Source organism: Crotalus tigris, unplaced genomic scaffold (assembly GCF_016545835.1).
Source record: "Crotalus tigris isolate CLP2741 ecotype Arizona unplaced genomic scaffold, ASM1654583v1 scf7180000024119.3904262, whole genome shotgun sequence".
In the NCBI taxonomy this organism is placed as follows: domain Eukaryota; kingdom Metazoa; phylum Chordata; class Lepidosauria; order Squamata; family Viperidae; genus Crotalus; species Crotalus tigris.
In genome coordinates, this window is record NW_024100396.1 from 2646970 (window position 1) to 2672502 (window position 25533).

Below are 25533 nucleotides of genomic sequence, written 5' to 3' on the forward strand. Positions count from 1 at the left end.
GGGACTTGAAGCATTCCCTGTCAGCTTGAACATATTGGACATGTAGCTCTCAAAAATCTATGTATTGACTTTCAATATAATTATCATAATTTTCCAAAAATCACAGGAACATTTTACCCAAGATGGAGACGCAAATCAATAAAAGTGAAATGTAATAAAGTTGAGTTTTGATTAATTCATCACAGCCCCATGAGTTCCACTGAAAACTAAGTGAATTGAAGTACAAAAGAAATGCTGGCAGAGGAAATGTCATATTATATACATAATATAATTCAGTACTGCAAACTGGGGATCAAGCATTTTACATTTGTGTTTAAAAGAATCTCAGACTTGGGCTATTATGTAAAGGAATTGCACAAGAATCTAGAATTTGAGCAGTGTTCTAGAGATCATTCTCTTAATTTTTTGAGACTTATAATTTTAAAATGGAGTGGATTCTAAATATGCAAAATGCTATCTGATATCCTTTACCTCATCATCATCGTTAAGTTCCCTCTGACATGATTGAATCCCAACAGATTTACTAATAAAGGAAAACAAAAGAAGAAGAAATTCTGGAGCCTAGGGAAGAGCTACAAGCTGCCAATCATTTAAATTTCTTACCCAGTCTGAGGTAATACCCCTCTGCAATGCATTGTGAGAAAGCTGCTAAGCTGCTACTCTATTCTTGTGTGAGTTTACCTGAATTTCTAAGGGTTTTTTTAAATGTGCTCCAGAGTCCCCAGAGTCCCCAATAACTGAGATTGCTGGTAAATATCAGTATAATTTTCTACCCTTTTAAGGTAGGAAGGATACAACTGTACAGTGAACCCTAAAGTAGATCTGGTGTAATTTGGGGGAAAAAACAAGAACATGCATACATTTCTCTGCCCAAATCAGAAAAAAAAACCCTAAATTATTGCCCTCTCACTTTGATAAATGCCATTAACCCTCTTCCAAATGTAAGTGTGATCCCTGACCATATTTATCTTTAATTGTAGGCAAGGGAGTGGGCAAGAAAATTCACCAGGAACATTACTGGACCTTTCTGATCCTTGGAGTTTGGCAGCTGTTTAATGGAGTAAATTCTACTGCCTGCTCTCTGTGAAGCCTGAAATGCAGTCAGCAAAAAGTACAATTTGCTCTGCTGATCAGGAACAATAGAATGCCAGGCTCCTCAGGTCTGAACAAGGTCTGACCAATTTGGAGTCTTCATGTTGCCTATATATTGTGAGAATTGATCTGGGGTGATACATATGTAGAGTACAATATTAGTTAGCATTGTGCAGTGTTTTGGATTTAATTCCAACAGAGTACTTTGAAGCTCACGAAAGGTAGAGGTTTTAGCTATTTTAAAGAGTTGCCAACAGATGCTATATTTGCACCTGTGTGTGCTCCAAAGCAATTTTTTTTTTTTTGCAAACCAATGGAAAGCAGTGCACAACCTCTGTATGAACTGGTGACATCTCAATTTTAGCTCTGGATCTTTGTATTCAGGTTTTGTTCATTATTAGAAGAAAAATAAATACATTATGAGGGACTTCTTGTGTGTTAGGAGCTTCACCAATTTTTGTAGAGGGGATTCGTTCTCGTTTTGAGAATGATTGCTTTGTACAGATCATCTCATCGTCCTGTCTAGATTTCATTACATCAGGGGTAGGAAATGTGCAGTCTATACTGTAGTAGGGCTACTATTTCTGGACTGCAGATATATATTCAATCAGTAGATAGCAGCAAAGAAGTATAGAAAACTCTAGCAGCTTGCTGCCATCTAGCAGTTTTCCAGATTTTTGCAAAATGCTAATCTTATCCATCACTAGCTTGTCTAGAAAAGGTTCCCATGGGCATTTGCAAACCTTTCTGCCCTTTGACTTTTCAGATTCTTTTCTTTTTTAATATTTAATCGTAAATAGGGCGTTGTCATTCTGTAAATCAAAGTGCCTGCATCTATCACCATAGTTATTTAAAAAATGTCCCTGGGTCACCTACACTAGTCTTGGGAAATAAAGGGATGGACAGCTGCAGTCCATTCCTTTGCTTGGAACTATTCCACTTGCTCAGAGACAAAACCAAAGATAACTTGCAGGGGGAGGAAACCCCTCATAAGAGTTGGCACATTCCAACGATTCTCCACCTAACTAACTTTCTCTGACTGATGAAGATGTTTGGATGAGCAGTGAAATGTCTCAAGTTAACAAAAATTTGTCCAGTTGTTCATGATTCAACCTTCAGACACATTTGCCTGCCATGATTCAACCTTCAAACACCTTACAGTAGTAAGCAAGTAGCCTAAAAAGGATGATGGGCTGTTTTTTGACTACTTATACCCATCACCGCAGCCATTTTGTAAAAATACAAGTACTTTCCTGTTAGGTATTTTTGTATGTTTCTGTGCCTGCCTTGATGATTTTATTTTTCATGTGATTGCTTTATTTAACTATGAAATTTTGATTATGGGGCAATTCAGACACCGGTGCTTTCAACATACTAAATGTCTCTGCTAATCCCAAGGTTTTTCTTTTTATGTAAATTGGATCTTACAGACAATTTGTTCATTTAAAATTAAATTAGAACAACTTTCCCAACCTGGAAGCTTCTATCTATAATATATTACAATAACCCAGCTAGTCCATGCTGACTGGGGATGATAGTTAAGGTTAGAGTTAGGAATGATGGCAATTATAGTATTCTTTCTTATGCCAAGTTGAGGATATCAAGTTAAGGCTGTTTTAGTACAAAAATAAGATGCACTTTATCAAAGCAGAGTATTTTTTAAAAAATGTAATTAATTTATTTCCTCCAAAGTTGTCTCACTGATCCCAATTTTAAATATTTTCACATTCTCTGTCTTGGAACTATGCAAATAGCATTTGTTTCAACACCAATATTATTTTTTCCTTAGTAACCACAGATTGTAATCATTGTGTTTGTCTAACAAAGCTGGCATTTATATGAACCGCCTGATATCTCCAGATTTGTTACCACAACATTGGGAATAGATTTTATTTGTTTTATTCAAAATTTATTAGTCCTTCCATATAGCTGCAGTTTGCCAATCAACATTGCTTCATTACGTTTTTAAAGTTGCCCTATAAATATGCAACTTAATTCACAATTATACTCCATCACATACTTGGTTATGGTTCATGTTCTTTGCTTCAAATTGCTGATTCAAATCTGACCGTGGCATGCTCCTTCTAATAGACAGGGATGAGAGCCAATGTATTCAAGTCAATTCAACTCAACTCATGGGAAGTCATTATGACTATCACTGTTACTTTAAACAAAAAAAAACCAGAAAGGTTGATGCATATACCAAAAAATAAAATAAATAAATCAGTTGAACATGAAGCAAAATTAAAGGGGACAAGGGGAAATGATGAAATGGAAGGACTGATACTCAAATACTTTGGTCACCTAATGAGAAGGGAGGAATCATTGGAAAAGACACTGATGTTGGGGAATATTGAAGGCAAAGGGAGAAGGAGATGGTGGAGGATGAGGTGATTAAATAGTGTCATCAATGCAATGAACATGAATTTGGGCAAACTCCGGGAGACAGTAGAGGACAGCTGTGATCAATGGGGGTCACAAAGAGTTGGGCATGACTTAGCGACTGAACAACAACCATATGTCCAAGAGATGAATTGAATGAAAGTCAATAAACTGGGTCCTAAGCCAGATGAGATGGAAGTACTATTGCTGGATATTCAATACATTTTGGCAGATTGGATTCAAGGTTTGGCAATTCTTGTGCAACCATTCTGGAATTCAAGTTTCATCAGTAGCATAGATCTTAGCTTGGTGTATTAGCTCAAGGTCCTACCCCACCTGATGATGGCAATGGCAATTCATAATTTAGTAAACATGAGCTTATCTCCATGCAGAAGTATCCAAGCTTTTCTGGCTTGAAGACCATTCTCGCTCTTTGAGAAATATGCCTAAAATATCAAGATAAAAAGTAAAAGGGACTTGGCCCAAATGTAATTTATTTTAATAAAACCTAAATTTATTATAATGGCTTCCCTTCTGTCACATTAAAGATTAGTCTTTTAGGAGCCACCTCTGAAAAAGGTGCAGGAGATGGGTTTGGCTGTATTCCTGATATAATGTTTTCCATGAGGGGTTAACTTTGAAGGCAACTTGATGCTCTAAGATAGTCTATAGTAGCAAGGGTATTTAGACACCCGTACAGTATGCCATGTAATGATAAGGCAATCCCACTGACAGATTGGAGGATGAAGCTGGCAGCTATATAGAAGAGTCAGTACTCCCTTGTAAAGCCTTGCTTGACTTAGGGCTGCAGTGTTTGAAAACCTGCATCTTCTCATGTCCCATGCTCATCTGAGCCTCTGTTGCAAGAACATAATGAGGTCTGGCAGATGGCTACTCATGAATGTGGCGAAATCATCCATTTTTCAGCATCAAGCAAAGAGGCTTTTATCCTCCCAGCCGTTTTAAGAATTCCAAAAAAAGTCACTGGCTGCTTGGCTTTTGCATGCCAAATTGTCATTATGGTATTCGAAAACTGCCCATTTTTGTGTTTGCGGTGCATTTTCCCCTCTGTACTTAAATGGTGCCACTGTTATTAATTCTTTATCTTGTTGGCATTGTTCTTCATGGGATTGCTTTACTTTACTATGCATCTTACCATTGAAATTTTGAGGATGATTCATACATAAACCCCAACCGGATCACTGGAATGGTTTCCGCTGCCTTATTTCTGTCTTTGAAGCAAGCAAATGAGAACATTTCTTTTCTGTTTTCTTGTTTTCTGAACCCCATTTGTTCATGTCTCCATGACTGGGAACTGAGATGGTCTCCATTTTATCTCCTATTCCTTACAGTTTGCTAAGGGTCTTTGGTGCTATGCCTTCTGCAGCAATCTGCCCCTGCTCTCTCGTGCTAGTGTTCTCTTAAGCAGCCAAACCAATTTTATTTTGGTCAAAGTTACCTCTCCCCATTTCAAATAGCAAAGTTTAGTTTTGCAGTTTGGAACCTGATAGGTCTTTGGTGAACAGAGCGCTTTCTCATGAACAGGAATCATTACAAATACTCTTTGGGGTATTCCCTTTCCTGCCTTTGATAAAGCCTTCCCAAATTAGGGCCCTCATGTTGGACTTAGGGCCAGCCTATTAAGTCATGATAACACTTTTGAAGAATCTCCGTTAAATTATCTCTTGCTGACTCACATCTTTTCCTCAAACTATCCAGTTGTACCTAAATATTCTTTTACAGTGGTACAGTATACCAGTGAATGGGAGTTTTTCTTTGGTATGGCATTTTTGAAGATTGGTTTTTGCTGAATATGGAGAAAGTTTTTGATACAAAGTGAATTTTCAACCACAGTGATGATCCCTATTTCATTTCTAAATATTTTGGAATTCCATTCTGTTCCTTATTTCTTCTCATTGGAAAGAAAATGTTTAGCGTCAGACTCACCTAAGTGCCTTTGTTCATTAATCAAACAGCTGAAGTAGATTTAACAAAAATATTTAGGGACTCATAAATGTCTATGTATCCTGATGTGTTTCATCACATATTACTTCAAGTTTCTAAAACAAGAGGCATATTAAAATACTTCTTTTTTGTTTCATCTCAAGCACGTTTACCGTTAGCTGCTTAGCTTCATTATGTATCATCCTCTGAATCTACAAATCAAGTATAATTGGACTTAGAGAACTGATTGGATTTCTAATTAAGCTACATTGGAAACAACAATGTGCAATCAGTAAATATTCTGACTATGTACATTTTAAAGAGCAACTCTTGGGCTTTTTGCTGATGACTAGACACCAATGTCATTAAATTTGTTGGTGGCAAGCAAATTTGAAAGCTAAAATAGAGGCAATTAGGAAAGATCTTGAAATATTTAATTACGTTTGTCCAATTAGTGAGCAATTAGGCAATGGTGTGGCGTGGGACAAACATTCTGCCTCAGAGTTTGGTGGAGAAGGATCCCTTTGAAATTTTGCTGTTTAGTTTATTGATATATAAAAAGGAAGTTATGGCTGTAATTTCCAATTTAAAAAATACTGTGCAGATGGTCTGTCTATATATTTAACAATGTTAAACAAAACTAAACAACAGAAGCATGGTACCTGAAATTACCCAGCTGTGATCCATGAATATATTCCAGATCACGGTAGATTACAGCTGTGGTTCATGTGTTCACCGGAGCTGCCAATTATGTTTTGCTGGAAGAATCATTAACTCACCTGCTTTGTCTTCCAATATGGATGACTCATTGTCTGAGTCATTTGGAGAGATCTTATTAAACACAGACCCTGTTCTTCAGAGACATCTTATGTTGCTGCACTCTTGAGCCCTACTGTTGACCTTGTAGAGTAGATTGCTTGATAGCTTATTAAGGTTATTTGATTTAATGAGTGTTTGCCTGCTTGATTTTAGTACACACTTTGCTAAGATTAGTCAGGTCAGCAGAAAATAAGGCCAAGGTCAAAATAGGATAAATGCAAGTTTGGGAGATGAAAAAGAGGGTGCTTCTCCCTCTGACAATGTTATTTTTAGTTAGTAATCTGCCGACTTGATAGCTCCCCCACATGTGATTTATGTATTTTTAATTTACATTTCAGCAATGTATTTGGGTTATTAATACAAATTACCAAAAGAAACTTTAATAACCACAGTACCTTTTTGATTTACAGTTGTTCTGCTTAGTCTACATGCCCCCCCCCCTTTTCTTTTTTAAATGAACAGCATTGTGCAAATGTTGAAAATAAGCAATAGAGATTGCATTAACTACAGCAACTTGATTTAATGAAAGTGGGATGGCAGCCACATAGTCTGTTCTATCAGGTCATAGGTCATGACTATTCAAAGAATGTTCAGATTGAGCTATTAATACAGATGGAAAGCAGCTTGCACAAATATTAAAATGCACTGATTTGGAATTAGTTGATTTTGATTATATTAAAGAAAGCATAAACTCTTGGAATCTTGTTCACCAAAGGTTTCTAAATATACTTCAATTTTGCAGTTGCTTAACAGCTGAATTCTTCTCTCCACTTTTTTCTTTTTCCCACTCACAAACAAAAATTACCCAAAAGTAGATTGAATCTGTAACAAGTCATATGTGTACATCACAGAGAGAGGGAATCACTGCCTATGGCTGCTTTCAGATAACAGATTTCTTTCTCTTTTTTTGGGGGGGGTACATTTTATTGATTTTTTTTAGAATGATAATCTTTAGTGCTTAGTAAACAACGTGTTGTCTATTCACAACAGTGAATAGTGGTCAATTTCTATACTTTCATAATCAACATATTAATTAGAAATACTTTTACTTGGTCCTCTCTTCTTCCAATAGGTTCTCCTTTTACCAACATTAAGCAAATATAGTTCTTAATACTATCAATATGTACAGATTTAAATATAAACATTTTTCTAATATTTAACCATAACATCAGTATGTAATGTCTTTTCAATCAGCTTATTTTAAAGTTGCATTTGCAAAAATTCATTTTATGTAAATTCACTAGAGGTCCTTATTTCAGAACTCTTATTTAAGCTTAGTTTCCCCCCAGTAGTCATAACATTTCTTGTCAGTTATAGTTTTCTCAAAATTGATTACATTTAAATATCCAAAATATTTCACATGTTTAAATCATCCCAATATTTTTACATTTCCCATATCATAAAAAGAAAGAAAAAAGAAAGAAAAAATATTATACTACTTATAGATCACATTTCTCTTACTGTAAAACCCCTTCATTTCCAAGATTTAACTATTCTTTTAACCATATTTAGACAAATGTTTGGTCATATGATATTCCATCTGCTATGTTAAATCTAGTTCTTGCCTGTTCTTATTTAAGCTTAGGTTCCCTTCAGTATTCAGAATATTTCTTATCAGTTATAATTTTCTCCAAGTTGATTACAATTGAATATCCAAAACATTTCATTCATTTAAATCATCTCATTATTTTTACATTTCTCATATCATAAAGCAATACTATAGTACTTATAAATCACATCTCTCTTACTATATCCAAAATTTAACTATTTTTTTCACCATATTTAAACAAGTGTTTAGTCATGTAGTACTCCATCTGATAAGTCAAATCATGTCTCTTGAGTCTGGTTCTCACCTTCTTCTCTTGCCTGGCAGCTTTCCAAGTCAGTGTGTTCAGCTTACCATATAATTCTTCCTGCATTTTTATAGGTATTGTTAAGAATGGGAAAGACAAATTGAGTAAGGTGCTTTTGAGGAGGAGTTTTACCCATTTATACTCGATAAGATGCTTCCACTTTTCTTCTCCCTCAATTTCTCTTTCCACTTTTTGTCTCCCAGACTCTAGTGGTTCTCCTACAGTTCTATTGTCCATTTTGTCAAATCTTCTTTCTTGTCTTCAGGTTTGTTTTGATGTTCTGAAAAATAAAACGTCTTTTCTGTTTCCAATATTATAGCAAGATCTTGTAAATTTTGCTTTGTCTGTGTTAAGTTGTGGTTTTCTTCATTTGTAGCCTCCATCTTTGAATCATTTTTCTCTAGCTTTTGTTCTATTATCTGATTTGTTTGTTCATTCTTTATTTTCTGAGAATTTTTTAATTGTAAGCTAAGATCAAAAATGTGTTCATTTATATCATCAAAGTTATTTTCAATCTCATTATGATTTGAATCATACATTTCCTCCTGAAAAATATTTGTCTTATCTTGAAGTATTTTGCTTGCAAATCTCTGATGTTCCAGACTGAGGATTTTAGAAAAGAATATTGCATGTTGTTTCTTACCACTTTTAGTTATATATGCAACCTCCATTTTCATCAAACCAACCAGTCTTAAATTCCAAACACTATAGTTTTATCTATCTCTTATCTTTATAAACAATCCAAAATGTTCAGTCATTTAAAAACCATCCAGTAATCCCCCCCCCCAGGAGAATAGCCAAAAGGTCAAAGTTTTTCAGACTATTCTTAAACTTAAATATCACAGCTCAGTAAGTATTTATAATTCAAGAAGGTCAGCAGTTTTCATAAACAATTGTATTTCTCATTCTGCAATAGATAGCCCAGTGTGTTTTCTTTCTTCTATTCGCAGCTGTTCTCTGTTTGGCTAAGAGTCCTTGAGGATCAAAGGGATAAAAGTACTTTGTTTGTGGGTGTCTTGCCAGTTTCTGAGGCAAGACGGCTATAATTCTATACTCTGTTCCACCACTAGATGTCAGTGTCTGTTTATTTTCCAGCTTTTAAAGTGAAACAAATATTTTCTTATAATTCTGTCAATATTCTTTTAAGTAGAAAATTTTAACAATTTCCATAATTTTCAGTTTTATCCAAGTTATAGCTTTACATTAGTCCATTTTAATGTATTTCTGTCCCCCATAAAAATTAAATTGCCACTTCCGTCTATGGAAGGGTGGGGTTATAGTCCCCTTCCTTCTCACTTTTGGAGGATTTTTTGCTTCTTGGGGATCTTTTCCAGGAAATCAGTTTCAAAATAGAGAAGAGAAGATCAATATTTTCACCCAGCTCCAACATGCTGTTCACAGTTGTTCTTAGTTGTTGCTTTTGGACTTTGGATGCCAGTAGTTTGGGCTAGTCACTGGAGTGGAGCTAGCCTTTCTCCTGTTGGGTTGGAGGGCTTCTCCTGGATCAAACAGATTGATTGCCATTGTTCTGTGATCATTGGGGTGTCCCTTCTTCGTTGCCACCTGTCCGGGGTGACAGACCCATTTAAGGTCTCCAGGCAGGGTGAAACCAGCTGTGTGGTGCGGAGCTCCACAATCCCTTGGCTGCATCACTACGATGCAAAACCAGAAATCTCAGACAACAGATTTCTACCACTGTGAATCAAAAGGCATTCTGTAACCAATACAACATTATGCCAGTTTTCATCTGCAAGAAATTTCCCCATAAAATAAAAAAAGAATAAAAAAGAAAGAAATAGGAATAACAAAAATCCTCATTGGGTGTAAAAATGCCAATTTCCCAAGGGACAGGAATGAGTGTCCCAATGACTAGCAGGCAACTATAGAAAAAAATAGAAATAGAATTTCTGTCACTTTTAGCTGGGGAACTCAGATCCTAAATGAAATCTAGCATATTTCAATGACACTAAATATGTTTTGTCAAATTGGAGCTCCTGGGTGAGTGTATTTGCTACATTGAAATCAATTTCCTGCAAGACTTCCTTACACCCATGCAGAAGAGCCATATAAATGAGACTGGCTTGCTTCATGCTTGATAATGGAAAGGTCTACATCTTGTGAATATCCTTTCTGATTAGAAGGAGGTTAAGGGAATGCGCTTCAGTTCTGGCAGTAACTGTGGTAGGTGGTTTCCATCTTCTCTATTCAAAAGAGGAACCACATCTTGGAGAGATGACAATGTTATATTTTGCTCTTGTCCATTAGCACGATGTTGGAAAGCATCCAAGTCAATTTTGTAAAAATGTGCTAAGTATATTGTCCATTTCTATAGCAAAGTATCTTCCAGTTTTGTATACTTCCAACTGTTTTTGCCCCGAGATCTTCCTTTCCGGTAAGAAAAAAAAAATCTTCAAGGTATTTAATTAGTGCTTTTAATTACAAGCCGCAGACTGTAAGAAAGGTGCTTTTAAAATTCAACTTGTGGAGCAAAATAATCTCAAATTTATGTCAACCTATCCTTACTGAAAGTCTTTAAGGGAAGACATTTCAATGAAGTTCTGATGAAGGTGATCAAGTCAGCTGCTTCACTCAGAAAATATAATTTATTATTTCCTGATATATTTGGTACCACCAGATTCATATAAGTTGTGGCTCCTCTTCACTATCAAGATACTTTAATCTGCTTAGATATCCATCAACATCAGATGTATTATCATAGCATTTGCCATGGCACCTATTGAGAAGAAAGTTAAAGTGGCTGAGGACATCTTTCAAAGTAACACGTTTTTACTGAGGTATCATGACTTTAACTAAAAACAATCAGTGTAGCATTATGAAAGGAAAATGAAACCTGGTCCTTCATGCTGTTATCTTCAATTGCATCCATAATTACAGTATAGTAAACTGCTGTTTCAAATTGTCTAAGTGATGTTTGTAAAACATTGTTAGCCACCAGACTAAGATTGTCATTGACCATGGGAAGCAAAATCCATTTGTAATTCACAGGATCCAGCTATAATTTCAGCAATGTACATTCAGCATTGCCTGAATATACTTACAAGTGGTACTGACTGAGCAGCAAAGATTGCAATAAAGTTCATCCAATTTTCAACCATAGTAGAGGCATTCATGTGCTTCCTTCCAAGAAGGAAAGTACCTGTGTGCTTTGTGCTTTTTCACTTCACACTTATCTGCAGCTCTAACCAGGATTCTCCTTTTATCAAGAACACATGAAGTGTTAGTATCACTTTATAATGCCTTGGTAAGCCCACATTTGGAATATTGCATCCAGTTTTGGTCTCCACAATGTAAAAAAAGTGTTGAGTACAGAGAAGAGCAAGAAATATGATTAAGTGACTGTAAACTAAAACATGAAGAATAATTGTAGGAATTGGGTATGTCTAGTTTAATGAAAAGAAGGACTGGGGTGACATGATAACAGTGTTCCAATATCTAAGGGGCTGCCACAAAGAAGAGGGGGGGTCAACTTATTGTCCAAAGCACCTGAAAGCAAAACAAGAAGCAATGGATGGAAACTAATCAAGGAGAGGAGCAATCTAGAACTAAGAAGAAATTAATCAGTGGAACAGTTTGCCGTAAGAAGGTATGGATGCTCGATCACTGGAGGTTTTTAAGAAGAGATTGGACAATGATTTGTCTAAGATGGTGTAAAGCAGTGGTTCTCAACCTTTCTAATGCCGCAACCCCATAATACAGTACCCCATGTTGTGGTGACCCCAAACCATTTATACATCACCGGGTGTCAGGGGCGTGGCCAAAGAAAAGGGGGAAAAATTGTGGACAGCCTTGTTTGGCGACCCCCGTGAAATGGTCGTTCGACCCCAAATGGGGTCCCGACCCACAGGTTGAGACCCACTGGTGTAAAGTCTCCTGGTTGAGCTGGGGGTTGGACTAGAAGTCTTCCAACATCCTTCCAACTCTGTTATTCAGGTTTACATTAATAGTACAGCAACTCTATACTAGAAGTAAGGATAGCTCTTTGTTCTTCAGTGGCCTGCTCAGGCCACAAACCACAACTCAGTTCCAGATAAGTTTTTAGTTCTCTTATCAGAACCTTTCAGTACTGATAGAAAAGTTTTTACAGGGTTTTCTTTCCCAACTGCAGGCTGGGCTGACTTAGGTCACCTGTCTCCTCCCTCATCTCCCCATTCTCAGTGAAGACAGATAGATGGAGCAGAGCAGGAGGAGGAGGAGGAGGAGGAGGAGGAGGAGGAGGAGGAGGAGAGAAACAGGAAAGAGAAATAGTCATCAAATTCCTTCCTTCCTCCTTCTCTTCCTTCCTTCCTTCTTTTTCTAGGATTCCCTGGTATGGCTGGCTCTGACTACAAGTTGCACTGGGAAGAGGCAAGGGACAAGAGTTGCTGTAGCGTTGGATTCGTTTATCCTTCTCATCTGTTCTTTTATTGGTATCATTATGGTTATTAATACTTTGATATTTTGATTATTACTTTGTTGTTTTGCATGTGCACTGAAAGCTTATGCGCAGGAGACAAATTCCTCGTGTGTCTACTCACACTTGGCTAATAAAGCTATTTTATTCTACCCTACCCTACCCTACCCTACCCTACCCTACCCTACCCTACTCTACTCTACTCTACTCTACTCTACTCTACTCTACTCTACTCTATTCTTTTCTTTTCTATTCTATTCTATTCTATTCTATTCTTAAATTTCACAAGATGTTTTCCATTCTTGGAGTTGCTGCTTTCCCCACTGCAAAAGTCTGATAACATCAGTGATGGCTTCCCATTAAGGCTGATATCTGATGACATCAGACTATAATGGCTTCACCTAGAGGTCCATGTCCCTCTGGGGACATGCACCCCTTGCCGCCTCCTCCAAAGTTTGCACCAATGCATCGGAGTGCCTTATAAAGTTCCATAAATGAGGCAGGATCATTGTGCAATAAAAGTCTTGTCTGGAAAACTTTTTATTCAAATGGAAATCTTCTCCCATATTGGTAATGCTGCAAATGGCTGCTGCCGAGGAGACACCATCTGTACTGCTGTCCCATTTATATTGGCAATTACAGTCTCCTTGTCAGAGTTGGTAAACAGCTTTTAAAAACAGGGAGAGCCATGCAGCCAGCGCTTTCAAAGAGCAATACTGATCCTCAACATCACTCAACAAAAGGAAAAGATTTGGGGAAGATGCAGGAGAGGGTCTTACAATGCCTTGTGTCTCATATCAACACTAGGAACCTGTGACATTCGTGTGATGCCTATCCCACTGTTTCAGTTACTGGAGATAATGGCCACAGTTCAACTTCAAGATAAGTTGAGAGCCCATTTCAAAACAGTTCATTCAATAGATTTCACTCCATGTTGAACTGAGTCAGAAATAATGGATCAGGAATTGGAGTCTCTCTCTCTCTCTCTCTCTCTCTCTCTCTCTCTCTCTCTCTCTCTCACACACACACACACACACACACACACACACACACACACACACACACACACACAGAGTTTGGAAACTGAGAGTTTTGATAATGGAATTACTATTCCAGACAGTGTCATCAAGGAAATTCAACCACAGCTTCCACAGGCCTTTCATAACAGCTGCATCTTGAAAAACTTTTAGATAAAATACAAATGGGTGTGTGTGTGTGTCCTTGATTGAACATCCTGCAATTCTTCCTCCTACCTTCAGGTTTAAAACGGGAACACGTAACCTTTTAGGGGGCGGTTATGAGTTATTCTCAACCTTTGATCTGTATTTGGGGGGTTTGTTTATTCATGTCAGAAACATCACAATTAAAATAAGGCATGCTGTACTGTATATGACATAAAATTTGAAATAGAAAATACAAGATTAAAATATGTACAAGTTAAATAGATCTTACCCAGAAACTAGCAACATTGTGTTCTGTTGTGATGCCATGAGATCCTCAAATATGCACTGATCAGGACACAAAGGACAGGTATACATACAGTAGATGGTGTTGTCTGCTTGTCACACAGTCACAAAGGGCAGAGGCCACTGGATAGCTCCATTTGTTCAGAATGTCTCTGGATCTTGTGTATTTGTGCACAGTCTATTTAACAATATCCTATTTAACAATATCCATACTTCCCAGTTTTCGCCAGATGCCAAGTCCTCCATTGGTTCCATCCAATATTGGCTCTTTGAAGGTTTCCTCAAGTACTCTCTGCTTTTAAATTCTTCAAAATCTTCAAAAATCTTCAGAAAGTTTAAATGAGAATGTTGGAAACAGGACATAAACACAACCAAGAGGACTAATTAAAAAAGAAGTTTTATATTGATGCTATGACCAATTGGATAAATGTTAGAAAAATGTTTATATTTAACCTCTTTGTCACTAAAATATTAAGAACTGTATTAACCTAATGTTTGCAAAAAAGAACAATATGGGAAGAAGAGAAAATCAAAGGAAAGCTGTTATGTAGAATACGATATAATAGAAATTGACTATTATTGATTGTTGTGAAATATGAACCCAGACAACATGCTGTTTACTAAGCACTAAGATTGTTAGTTTTTTAAAAAAATCAATATATATATAATATAAATTCTTCAAAATCTTCTATTCCCATAAGGAAGCTTTTCCTAGATTTTAATCTCTGATGAACTGGTTGTAGGCCATAGAAAGAGTCTTGTCTAGATATTGATGATTTGAACAAAAACTAAACCTAATTTAATTTAACATTACATAGAATTCTAATTAAATGTCAATATATTAAATAGAATTAAGAGGTTTATGCCTCATATACCTCTTTGTCACTTTGGTGTTTTTGAGGCAGGGAATTTCAGTAGTGGAGCCCAATCTAAATGATATTCATAACTTGTTTTTTAATCAGTTGTGCTATTATATTATATTGTATTGTATTGTATTGTATTGTTATATTATGTTATATTTTTAATTTATTACATTTAACGTTTGCAATCTGCTGTGTGATGTCTTATTTCATATCATTCACATTCTTTCTTAGAAATGGGCTGGGCCATTTAAGAAAAACAGAAGACTAAAGAATTATCTAATATGTTATGGAATAAAATATATTTTTTATTTTTTTTTTCTTGGCAAAAAGCATTATAGAAGGGTATCATAATAAATAGGAAGCATTGTTTTCTGACACACAAAAAATATTTATTTATTTGTTTGTTTGTTAAATCTCTATCTTGTTTTTCTCCCTTGCCTGGGAATTCAGAGTTGTCATGAAAAGAAAGAAATCTGAAGGTACAGTATAATGTCAAGTAATTGCAGAACTGATATTAGAACATTTATTGCTTTAAAAGGAATAAATACTTTATAGGTTGAAAATGGTCCTGTAATGAACATATAGATATTTTCTTCCAGAGATACTGGAATGTAGCAAACATTCAAATGCATTACAATATTAAATTTGGAGAGGGAAATATTAGGATTGGCAAGATTGTATTTTGAGATGTGTCCGCTACTAAAGCTTGTAGAAATTGCTTGTTCACACTACAGCCTTGCTATCTCACTGCTGCTTTTCCACTGATAATAAATGAGGACTGATTAGTATTCAGATTGAAGGCGCTTGTTGCTCATAGATTTGTCTCAACCACTTCTTAATTCTAAGCAAAATGATTTTGTTTTTCTAGCCTATTGGAGATGTGTATTATTTTCTTTCTAATAACTTTTTAACAACTTAGATTTCTAAATCTGCTTTATACATTTAGATGCCCTCTGGGTATAAAGGGAATAGAAATGTGGGCTCCTTGGTGCTCTCTGAGCTTGGTGGTTTGCTTGCAGATGTTTCATTATCCAATTAGGTTAGTTGGGTAATGAAACATCTGCAAGCAAACTGCCAGGCTCAGAGAGCTCAAAGACTCCACCGTTCATCCCTGAACCATATCTATATTCTTTTGTTGGAGCAGAATTGTCAAAATTCCATGCGGAGGTGAAATTTTGGGAACTGTAGTTCAGATACATCTGGAAGTCACCATTATGAGAAAGATAAATGTGGACCTCTCTATAAGTTAGAGGTGCTTCTGTTATTCTCAATTTTGGGTATCTTCCTTGTAGATTATTTTATTAGACACATGTTAATGTAGGTTATTTGCAGATTTACAACTGGTTGCTGTATGACAGTCTCCTCCAAAATGATGCCCCTTCAAATAGGTTGGATTGCAAGTAGTCCTTGACTTACGTGTGCAACTGAGCCCAAAATTTCTGTTGCTAAGTGAGACAGTTGCTAAGTGAATTTTGCCTCATGTTATGGCTTTTCTTGCCACAGTTGTTAAGTGAATCACACTGCAGCTGTTAATTTTGTAATGTGTTTGTTAAGTGAATCTGGCTTTCCTGTAAATTTTGCTTGCCAGAAGATTGCAACGGGTGTTCCCATGATTCCAGGACACTGCAACCGTCATAAATGCATGTCAGTTGCCAAACGCCTGAATTTTGATCATGTGACCATGGAGTTGCTGCAATGAACATGTGTGTGAAAACAGTCATAAGTCACTTTTTTTCAGTGCCGTTGTAACTTCAGAGGTCACTAAATGAATGGTTGTAAATCGAGAACTACCTGTATAACTCCTATGTCTGCTGGGCATCATGTTCAAGTGGCACTGGGACTCTATCTGAAGAGTTTAGAAGACATGAAGGCATCATTAAAAAGGATTGTTGTTGCTAGTGTGATGATTATTAATTCGTTGCATTTACAGAAAATCCATCCATTGCTCAATCCATGCCAAGACTTTGCTTCCTCCCACTCTGCATTGCCTCCCTAGCATGAATAGCGGCTCCCCACATATTCAGAGTTTCCTACAATTGTAGCTGCTGTTTAAGTAACAGAGAAAGAGCCCCTGAAAAGAGAAGAGCTGGTCAGTGTAAAAAATAAAGGATCTACTCTTGCCTTTTATCTTTTAGAATTTATACCTCCCTCGCTCCAGTTTGTGCTGCAGTGTTTGCCACACACATCCTGGGACCGACCGGGTGGGCCACACACATTTCTCATCCGGGAGGAGCAGAACAGCTGTGCCTTGAAAGAATGATGCTAATGTGGCTGGGTGATTTGGCAACTCGATTAATGTGATTTGATCAGATCTCTTCCCGTGACACTGTCAACAGTGTGTCTGCTGTGCCTCATTCTGTTGCTTCCCAGAAACATATATGTAATGAGTGACGGGAAATCAACCCTCACTTCCCACTCAGTAGCACACAGCAACTGCCTGTCAAAATCACACAGATGGCCTGGAATCCAGGATTTGTTTTGTTAGGAAAAGGTGGGGGTGGGGGAGGAAAAAAAAAAAAAAAAAGAGAGAGAGAGAGAGAGAGAGAGAGAGAGGGAAATATTGCTGTTCCTACCTTCTCTTCATATTATATTCAAGACTATGTGCATTCACAGGAAGGGCCTGTGGAAATTAATTATACTCCACGTGCTTAGTAACCAATGAATTGTAAATTGTACATTATTAAAACAGCATCAGAGCACTAACTGATCCATTATTCTCTGGGGGAAATGAAGGAAGATTAGACCTTTGTGTGCTTTTGAGGTCTTTGTAGAAACCATACAGCATGGCTTTGAAAAGAAAATATTACAGGAGACTTACCCCCCCTCCCCACGCTGCCGCCTTTTGTTTCACCATCAGTTGCAACAGCAGCAGAGCTGCATTGTTTCATTCCACAAAATTATCATGCACAAGTCAGGTGTCCAGCTGATTCTAGAGAATGCTCTCCATCTTTGTCTCTGCCAGATAATTGGAGGGGAAGAGTCTTAAGATCATCTGCATTTGGACAAACATTGGGGATGCTGTCACTCATTTGGCTTGGCTTCTGTGCCTGGACTCGGGTCACATCCACATGAGGGAATCTCTGTCAGTTTGAAAGCGGTTCTAAATCTCTCAAATCCCATGAATATGGGGTAAGTTAGAGAGCTGAGCAGATTTGAAATGCCAATAAAACTTTTTTTTTAAAATGCGGTGCTGTGCAGCATGTGGGAAATCTGTTGCACCATTTGCTGCAATTTTTATCACCCCTCCTGCCTTCTGATACCTTCTCAGCTCTCCTCATAGGAATTGCTGCAGTGTTTTGCTTATATCCAAATGTCTCTAACAGCAGCAGGAGTGTGGATGAGGATATGTAGATGCAAACAATTGAAGATAAAGGGATTCTGTTAATGCAGGAACTGTGGCATCTCAGGGATGGTGTAGAAATGTCAGCTACCTCAGTCAGAATTCATTGACTAATAAGGTCAGAATACAAGTTAGTTCAGTTCAGCAGCACTCAAATCAGATAGGAAAAAAACTCTACTTTTTACAGATGTTCTAGTAGCTATTAGTGGATCTGGAGCTGCATTATAATAGCCCAGGACTTGGCAGCATATGTTCATCTATTTGTTACTAAAAAAATACAATTTAAAATGAAATTGGAATAAAATAAAATGAAATTGGGATAAAATACAGTCTAAAATAAAATTGGAATAGAATACAATAATTTAAGATATAGATAAAATATGATAAAATTATATTTTGGTGTCACCCCTGCAATTTACCCCAATCAGTCCCACATATGCAGATCTCACTTGGACCATTTTGCTTAAGTACTGTGCTATGTTAAATGTTATTTTCAGATTCTGGCCGCACATAAGGTAAGTTGTTTTGATATGGGGATCCCAATGGGTCATTTGTTCATTTTTGTCAAGCCCAAAGCCCAAAGCCAAGAATAACATAGTTGGAAGGGATCTTGAAGGTCTTCTAGTGCACAGGCAGGGCACTATTCTGGACAAACGGCTATCCAATCTCTTCTTAAACATTTCCACTGATGGAGCACTCACAACCCATAACCCATAAAGATGATTTTTCCAAACTGAGTTCTTTATTGTTTAAGACCTAAAGACAAAATCTTGCCAGACTCTACTATCTGCATCTACAATATACTCTGTGAGCTATTAGGGAGGGCCTGTCTTCAGCCTCTTTCTCTCATACATAATATCTGGAGTGAGTTGCCTCTTACTCCTCTGGAATGCACCCCTTCCCTCCAGGGAATCAACCTTCTCACTGCATTTCATCACAATTTTGATCCACCATATACATATTTTTTGACAGACCTACCCTTATAGATCCACAATTTCATAGCCTACACAGTTGCATAAATCATAAAACAAATGCCTTTTAAAATCCGAGATTGAGTATTCTGCTACTTTTGAAACTGACCTTATGATCCTTACTGAAGCTTTATTTATCCAAGATTTATTCATCCCCATATTTTGGCTTGTCATATCAACTACCAAGATAGATTTATAGTTGCAGGAGGGAGGTGGGATAGTTTGATCCTAATTAAGGTATTTTTCTGTAATGTTTAAAAAAAAACAACAAGTGGTCCTAAACTTTTATTTGTATCTGCTGCATTCAGGACATTTTCAGATCTTATTGGTATATAAGTGGTATAACAGTGGTAGATCCTCCTGTTCTGGGCAAAAGTCTCTCTAATTATGAAAGAGCCTTATATTACCTATCAGTGAGTGCTCTTTCCTTGTATGTGTAAGGATTTCTGAGACAAGTTGGTGTTAAGAAAATAAGTCACAAAAGGAAATCAGTTGTTCCTTTCTTTAAAGTTGAAGGTATCTTCTGCCCCAATAAAGGACACAAGCTTGGAACACCTTGTTAAGGACATTGCTCCTGCAAAGCCAGAGCAAATTAGCTATGGTCCACCTTGATAAGATCCTTTGACTTTCAATATGAGTAGCTTTGCTTTGCGCTGTTTCACTGAAAGGTCTGATCTGCCTTGGCTGTTTCATGTGTGTACAAACGTGGGCGTCTGGTATGTGCAGAAACTCTTGTCATTGAGCAAAGTGAAAGAGTACAACCCTTCCATTGATTAGAGCCAGATCAGTGCTTCACTATGAAGCATCTAACTCTCTAGTGAAATGTCTCTTTGAAGATCTGCAATATCTTGCTTCACCTTGGCTTCTTTTAAACTCAAGCAGATTTCACAAGATTTTTGACAAAAGGTTCCTAGATAAAGGGAAATAAAATTTCACAAACTCTCCAGGCTAATCTATAATTTAACTCACTTTTTTCATATGGAAATTAGTATACAGCCTCCTCGTCCCAAGTTCCCTTAATGTTCTGGGCCCTGATTAAATGCATCCTCCTCCTCCTCTTCCTCCTCTTCTTCCTCCTCCTCCTCCTCCTCCTCCTCCTCCTCCTCCTTCTTCCTCTGCTTGGAATTTGATAGAGAACTGGTCTGCAACAGGGCTTTCCTGGTATAAATGGATCTTCATGTACGTTAAGTGGCAGTGACAGCCTTTGGAGATATATAATGAATGCATAAATATATACACCGTATGTATTATTACCCTTTTGCCTGGCACTATTCTATTCTGCTTACACACTCATCCTGCATTTGGGGAAGTTTCCTAAGATTGAGTTTAGACATTCATAAGACTTATCAATGAAACAATTATGGCAAATAATCATAGGCATGCAGAATATTATGTTGTTCAATTGCTAAGTCATGTTCAAGTCTTCCCGACCCCATGGACCACAGCACACCAGGCCCCCCTGTCCTCCACTGTCTCTTGGAGCTTGCCCAAACTCATGTTCAATGCATTGGTAACATTATATAACCATTTTGAATGCATTTGGGTCAATATAAAAGGGGAAAAAATAACATTGCCATGTGTATTCTATAGGCTACCCAACCAAACAGAGGAAATAGATGAATTTTTTGCTAGTCAGTTAACTAAGATATGTAGGAAGCACATCACAATAGTAATGGGGGACTTTAATTACCCTGACATCAACCGGGAGACAAACTCTGCATCAAGTGGAAGATCAAACAGATTCTTGACAAACCTAGCAGACAAGTATAACAAGTGGAAAGAGGGGCACATAACTAAGGCAGAATATCAGCAAATAGCCCGAGCTGCAAAGATGAAGTGAGGAAAGCTAAGGCTCAAAATGAACTAAGGCTTGCAACAAAAGTCAAAAATAACAAAAAAAAGCTTCTTTCAACATGTAAAAAACAAGAAAAAAGTGAAGGAAATGATTGGTCCATTAGTGGGGGAAAGTGGCAAGAAGGTGACAAGCAACAGGGAGAAAGCAGAACTATTTAACTCTTTTTTTGCATCCGTCTTTATACAAAGGGAAAAAACAGCCCAACCTTTTAAAAACAGTACCACAAAAAACAGATTAGACACGTTAAGATAGGCAAGAAAATGGTAAGTGAGCATCTGTCCAGTGCAGATGAGTTCAAATCACCAGGACCAGATGGATTAGGTCCCAAGGTTCTCAAGGAACTGGCAGATATGATCTGAGAACCACTGAACTATATCTTTCAAAGATCCTGGAGCACTGGGGAACTACCAGAGGACTGGAAAAGAGCTGATGTAATTCCCATCTTCAAAAAAGGAAAAAAATGGATCCAGGAAATTACAGATCTATCAGCCTGACCTCAATACCTTCCTCACAGTTAGAACAATTAATCAGTGGAACAACCTGCCTCCAGAAGCTGTGAAGGCTCCAACACTGGAAGTCTTTAAGAAGAGATTGGACAGCCATTTGTCTGAAATGGTATAGGGTTTCCTGCCTGAGCAGGGTGTTGGACTAGATGACCTCCAAGGTCCCTTCCAACTGTACTATTATTATTATTATTATTATTATTATTATTATTATTATTATTATTATTATTATTATTATCTCATCCTCTGCCATCTCCTTTCCTTTTGCCTTCAATCTTTCCCAACATCAGGGTCTTTTCCAATAAGTCTTCTCCTCATTTGGTGGCCAAAGTATTTGAGCTTCAGTTTCAATATCTGTCCAATATCAGTCAGGGTTGATTTCCTTTAGGATTGACTGATTTGATCCTCTTGCAGTCCAGAGAAACATCATGACACTCATCAAATACAATTCTTTGGAGGGGCTGTTTTCATGTTTATCTTATACTCACTGTTTTTTGGGGGGGAAGACAAAGTCAACTGATGCTTGGTAATTCATTGAATAATTACTGTGACAAAGGTAGAGATAATGATTCAAAGACATAAAACCTTTATGGTTATGCCCCACACTGCTCCTGAATATACTTTTGTATGCTTTTTCTACTCAGATTTGGTCAATAATTAGTATATTTGGCAGGGGTAGTTATCTGGAGACTAGGATAGTCTACTAGCATTGATATGGTGGCACAATGGTTAGAATGCAGTATTGCAGGCTAATTCTGCCAGCAATTCGATCCTGACCGTCTCAAGGCTGACTCATCCTTCCATCCTTCTGAGGTCAGTAAAATGATTGTTGGGGGCAATATGCTGACTCTGTAAACCACTTAGAGAGAGCTGCAAAGCACTATGAAATGGTATATAAGTCTAAGTGCTATTGCTATTGCTATATTACTTCTGAAAGCTTCAATTTTCTGCAACATCCTGAAATGTTAGGCATGGTATTGCAGGAATCTGTGATTTTTCCAAATATTACAACTACAGTTTCCGGTCTCTCTCATTATTGGTAGTGCTGGTTGCACTGCTTGGAGTCATAGTCCAGCAACATGTAGAAAGTCACAGATTGCCCTCTAGAGCAGCAATACTGGATGATGATGAGGATTAATATATCAGTGTTGACTTTTGATGTTCACTGCTTCCTGAATTAGACCCTATAGTTTTTTTGGCAAGATTTTCAGAAGTGGTCCAGAAATTCCTGAAGGAGAGTGACTGGTTCAAAATCACTGAGCTGACTTTGTACCTAAGGCAGGACTAGAACTCATGATAATCCAGTTTCTAGTGTGGGGTCTTTAGCTGCTATATCACACGGACTTTCTTGGATCATTTTGAAAGATAGTTTCTGCCTGCTCACAGTTGTTGCCAGGGTGCCTCAATATGCATGGAACGTCTAGAGGATAACTGCCTCCAGACCTGGAGCAAGTCTACTACTCCTCCCTGACTCTTCTCTTAGGTTGTCATAGCACCCAACTGTAAAAAAAATGGTGTGGAAGAAGATAATGCAGAACTCATTAATGTAGATTTTTGTTTTTGAGTGGGTAACTGTGTCAGGGAAGGTGAGTAGATGTGATGATGTTGGTCCCAACAAATAATAGAAAATAAATCTTTTTTTTTTCTTTTCAAAAAGTCATGGAACATATTATAGATAATTTTTTTATATATATAAATATAAAGTTTTTAATTTAATTTTTATTTTTATTTTTTAAGCCTATATTCTGCTCTGGGAAGCTCAGGGGGGGGGGAAGGGAGGTTTTTTTTTTTTTTTTTTTTTTTGGGAGGGCTGGGGGATGGGGTTTTTTTTTTATTTAATATATGTATTGTTTAGTTTTATTTTTCTGTATATGTTGTCTCTTGTTTTGTATTATTTTTCCTTTTTTGTAAAATTTATAAAACTTTTAATAAAAAAAAAAAAAAAAAAAAGTCATGGAACTCTTCCTCTTAAAACGACAATATTGTACCTGGGGCTTACAGGGCAGTCTGACATGTAAAATTTGCAGTACCCATCTTTAATCAACAGAGGGCAGCAGTTTACCTCCACTCCCAGGAAGACAAGGAATTTCACAGTAGGAAGAATGTCTTAAGCAGAGAAATGGGCGGTTATGAAAAAACACATATCATGTTCTGAAAGGTTAATTTTAATGCATAATGAATTTATGTTCTTGGGACTGTATACCTACACAGAAGTGCTTTTAATTGACTGCAGTTATTAGCAAATTCATTTGGCGCTTCTTACAATCACTCCTTGTTACACACTGGTGATCGTCAGGCGATTGTGTTTCATGCATCAAGCTGACTGCACATCTCAGTGAGCCCTGTCACAATGCAAAAGATTCAGAAAAGGAGACTACTTCGGCAAATAGAAACCATTGTTAAAAGCTCACTCGACTGAGAGGGCTGTTTTACGGAGAGAATGAGGGTGTTTTGGTAATGTGAAAACCAGCAGTTATTTTCCCTGGTTAAATTACCAATATGGGAAGCAGGGTGAACGTGGTTCTTTTCCATAAAGAATTTTGTGTGTCCGACAGGTGTCTTTCCTTGTAAGTGGGTTGCCAAAAAAGCAAGGACAAAGCTATTTCTTCTCTTTGTTTTTACGGAAGAAGCAATACAGTTTCTCCACTGGCAGGCTGAAACACCCACACAAGGGTTGCAGATAACAACAGTAAGCTAATCTTCAGACAACCTTTGATTGGCTTCCTTCCTCAACTCCTTCAGTCCCAACAGGAGTTATTTCTTTACAGTATTGCAGAATTAAGGCCAATGTCAACTGTGAGGTTAGGGCAGGGGTCTTCAGTCTTGGCCCTTTTATGACTTGTGGACTTCAACTCCCAGAATTCCTCAGCCAGGCATGCTGGCTGAGGAATTGTGGGAGTTGAAGTCCACAAGTCATAAAAGGGCCAAGTCTGAAGACCCCTGGGTTAGGGCAATATGAAAAGCTCAGAATAGAATAACTGCTTTATGTAGGGGTGTATGTGGGGGGTGTATGTGTGACAAAAAAGAAGGTGAAAGCAGCTTGTCATCCTGATATATTTTTTTGGGGACAGTCCCTACAGCATCCAAGGATTCCCAAACTCCGGCCTGTTCTTTGCAACAGATCTTCTGGCCTTCTTCTTACTCCTGTGTTGCTGCTGCTATTCCTCCTCTCAATATCAGTAAAAAGTGGCCACTTACAGCGCTTTCTTGTAAAATGCTTGAAGTTAAGTGCAATTGAAATTGAGTCCCATCGATATAAGTGGGTAGAGAAGATTCACAATCAAAGATTGTGCATTCAGACTGCCCCAGATTAGCTCTGTCTTTTCCCCCCACAAGACCACCAAGTAGCTCAGGGATAGGGTTTTGTTTTGGTTTTTTTGCTCCCTCATTTCAATCTTCACAACAGCCCTCAGAGATAGATTTCGTTGAGAGATCGAAAGGTGAGTTTCATAGCTGAATTGCTATTTTAGCCCCGGTTATTCTGGTCTCAATTCTAATTACTAATGATTACACAGGTTGGTATCGTGCAGGGGTAGGCAACCCTGGCTCTTTTATGACTCGTGAACGTCAACTCCCAGAATTCCTGAGCCAGCTGGAGTTGACAAGTCCACGAGTCATAAAATTCTGGGAGTTGACAAGTCCACGAGTCATAAAATTCTGGGAGTTGACAAGTCCACGAGTCATAAAAGAGCCAAGTTGACAAGTCCACGAGTCATAAACGAGCCAAGGTTGCCTACTCCTGCTATAGTGGTTAAGGCACCAAGCTAGAAACCAGGAGACCCTGAGTTCTAAGCCCACCTTAGGCACAAAGCCATCTGGGGGACCTTAAGAAGAAAGCAACAATGAAACATTTCTGAAATATTGCCAAGAAAACTGTAGGGACATTATTAGGTAGTCACCAGGAGTCAACACTGACTTGAAAGCACATGCATGAGCATGTGCGCGCGCACACACACACACACCAATTCCACAAGTCTTCTCAATTTCTTCCAGTCAGCATGTGACTTTCCAAACTCCTCCAGCCCTTATGAAGT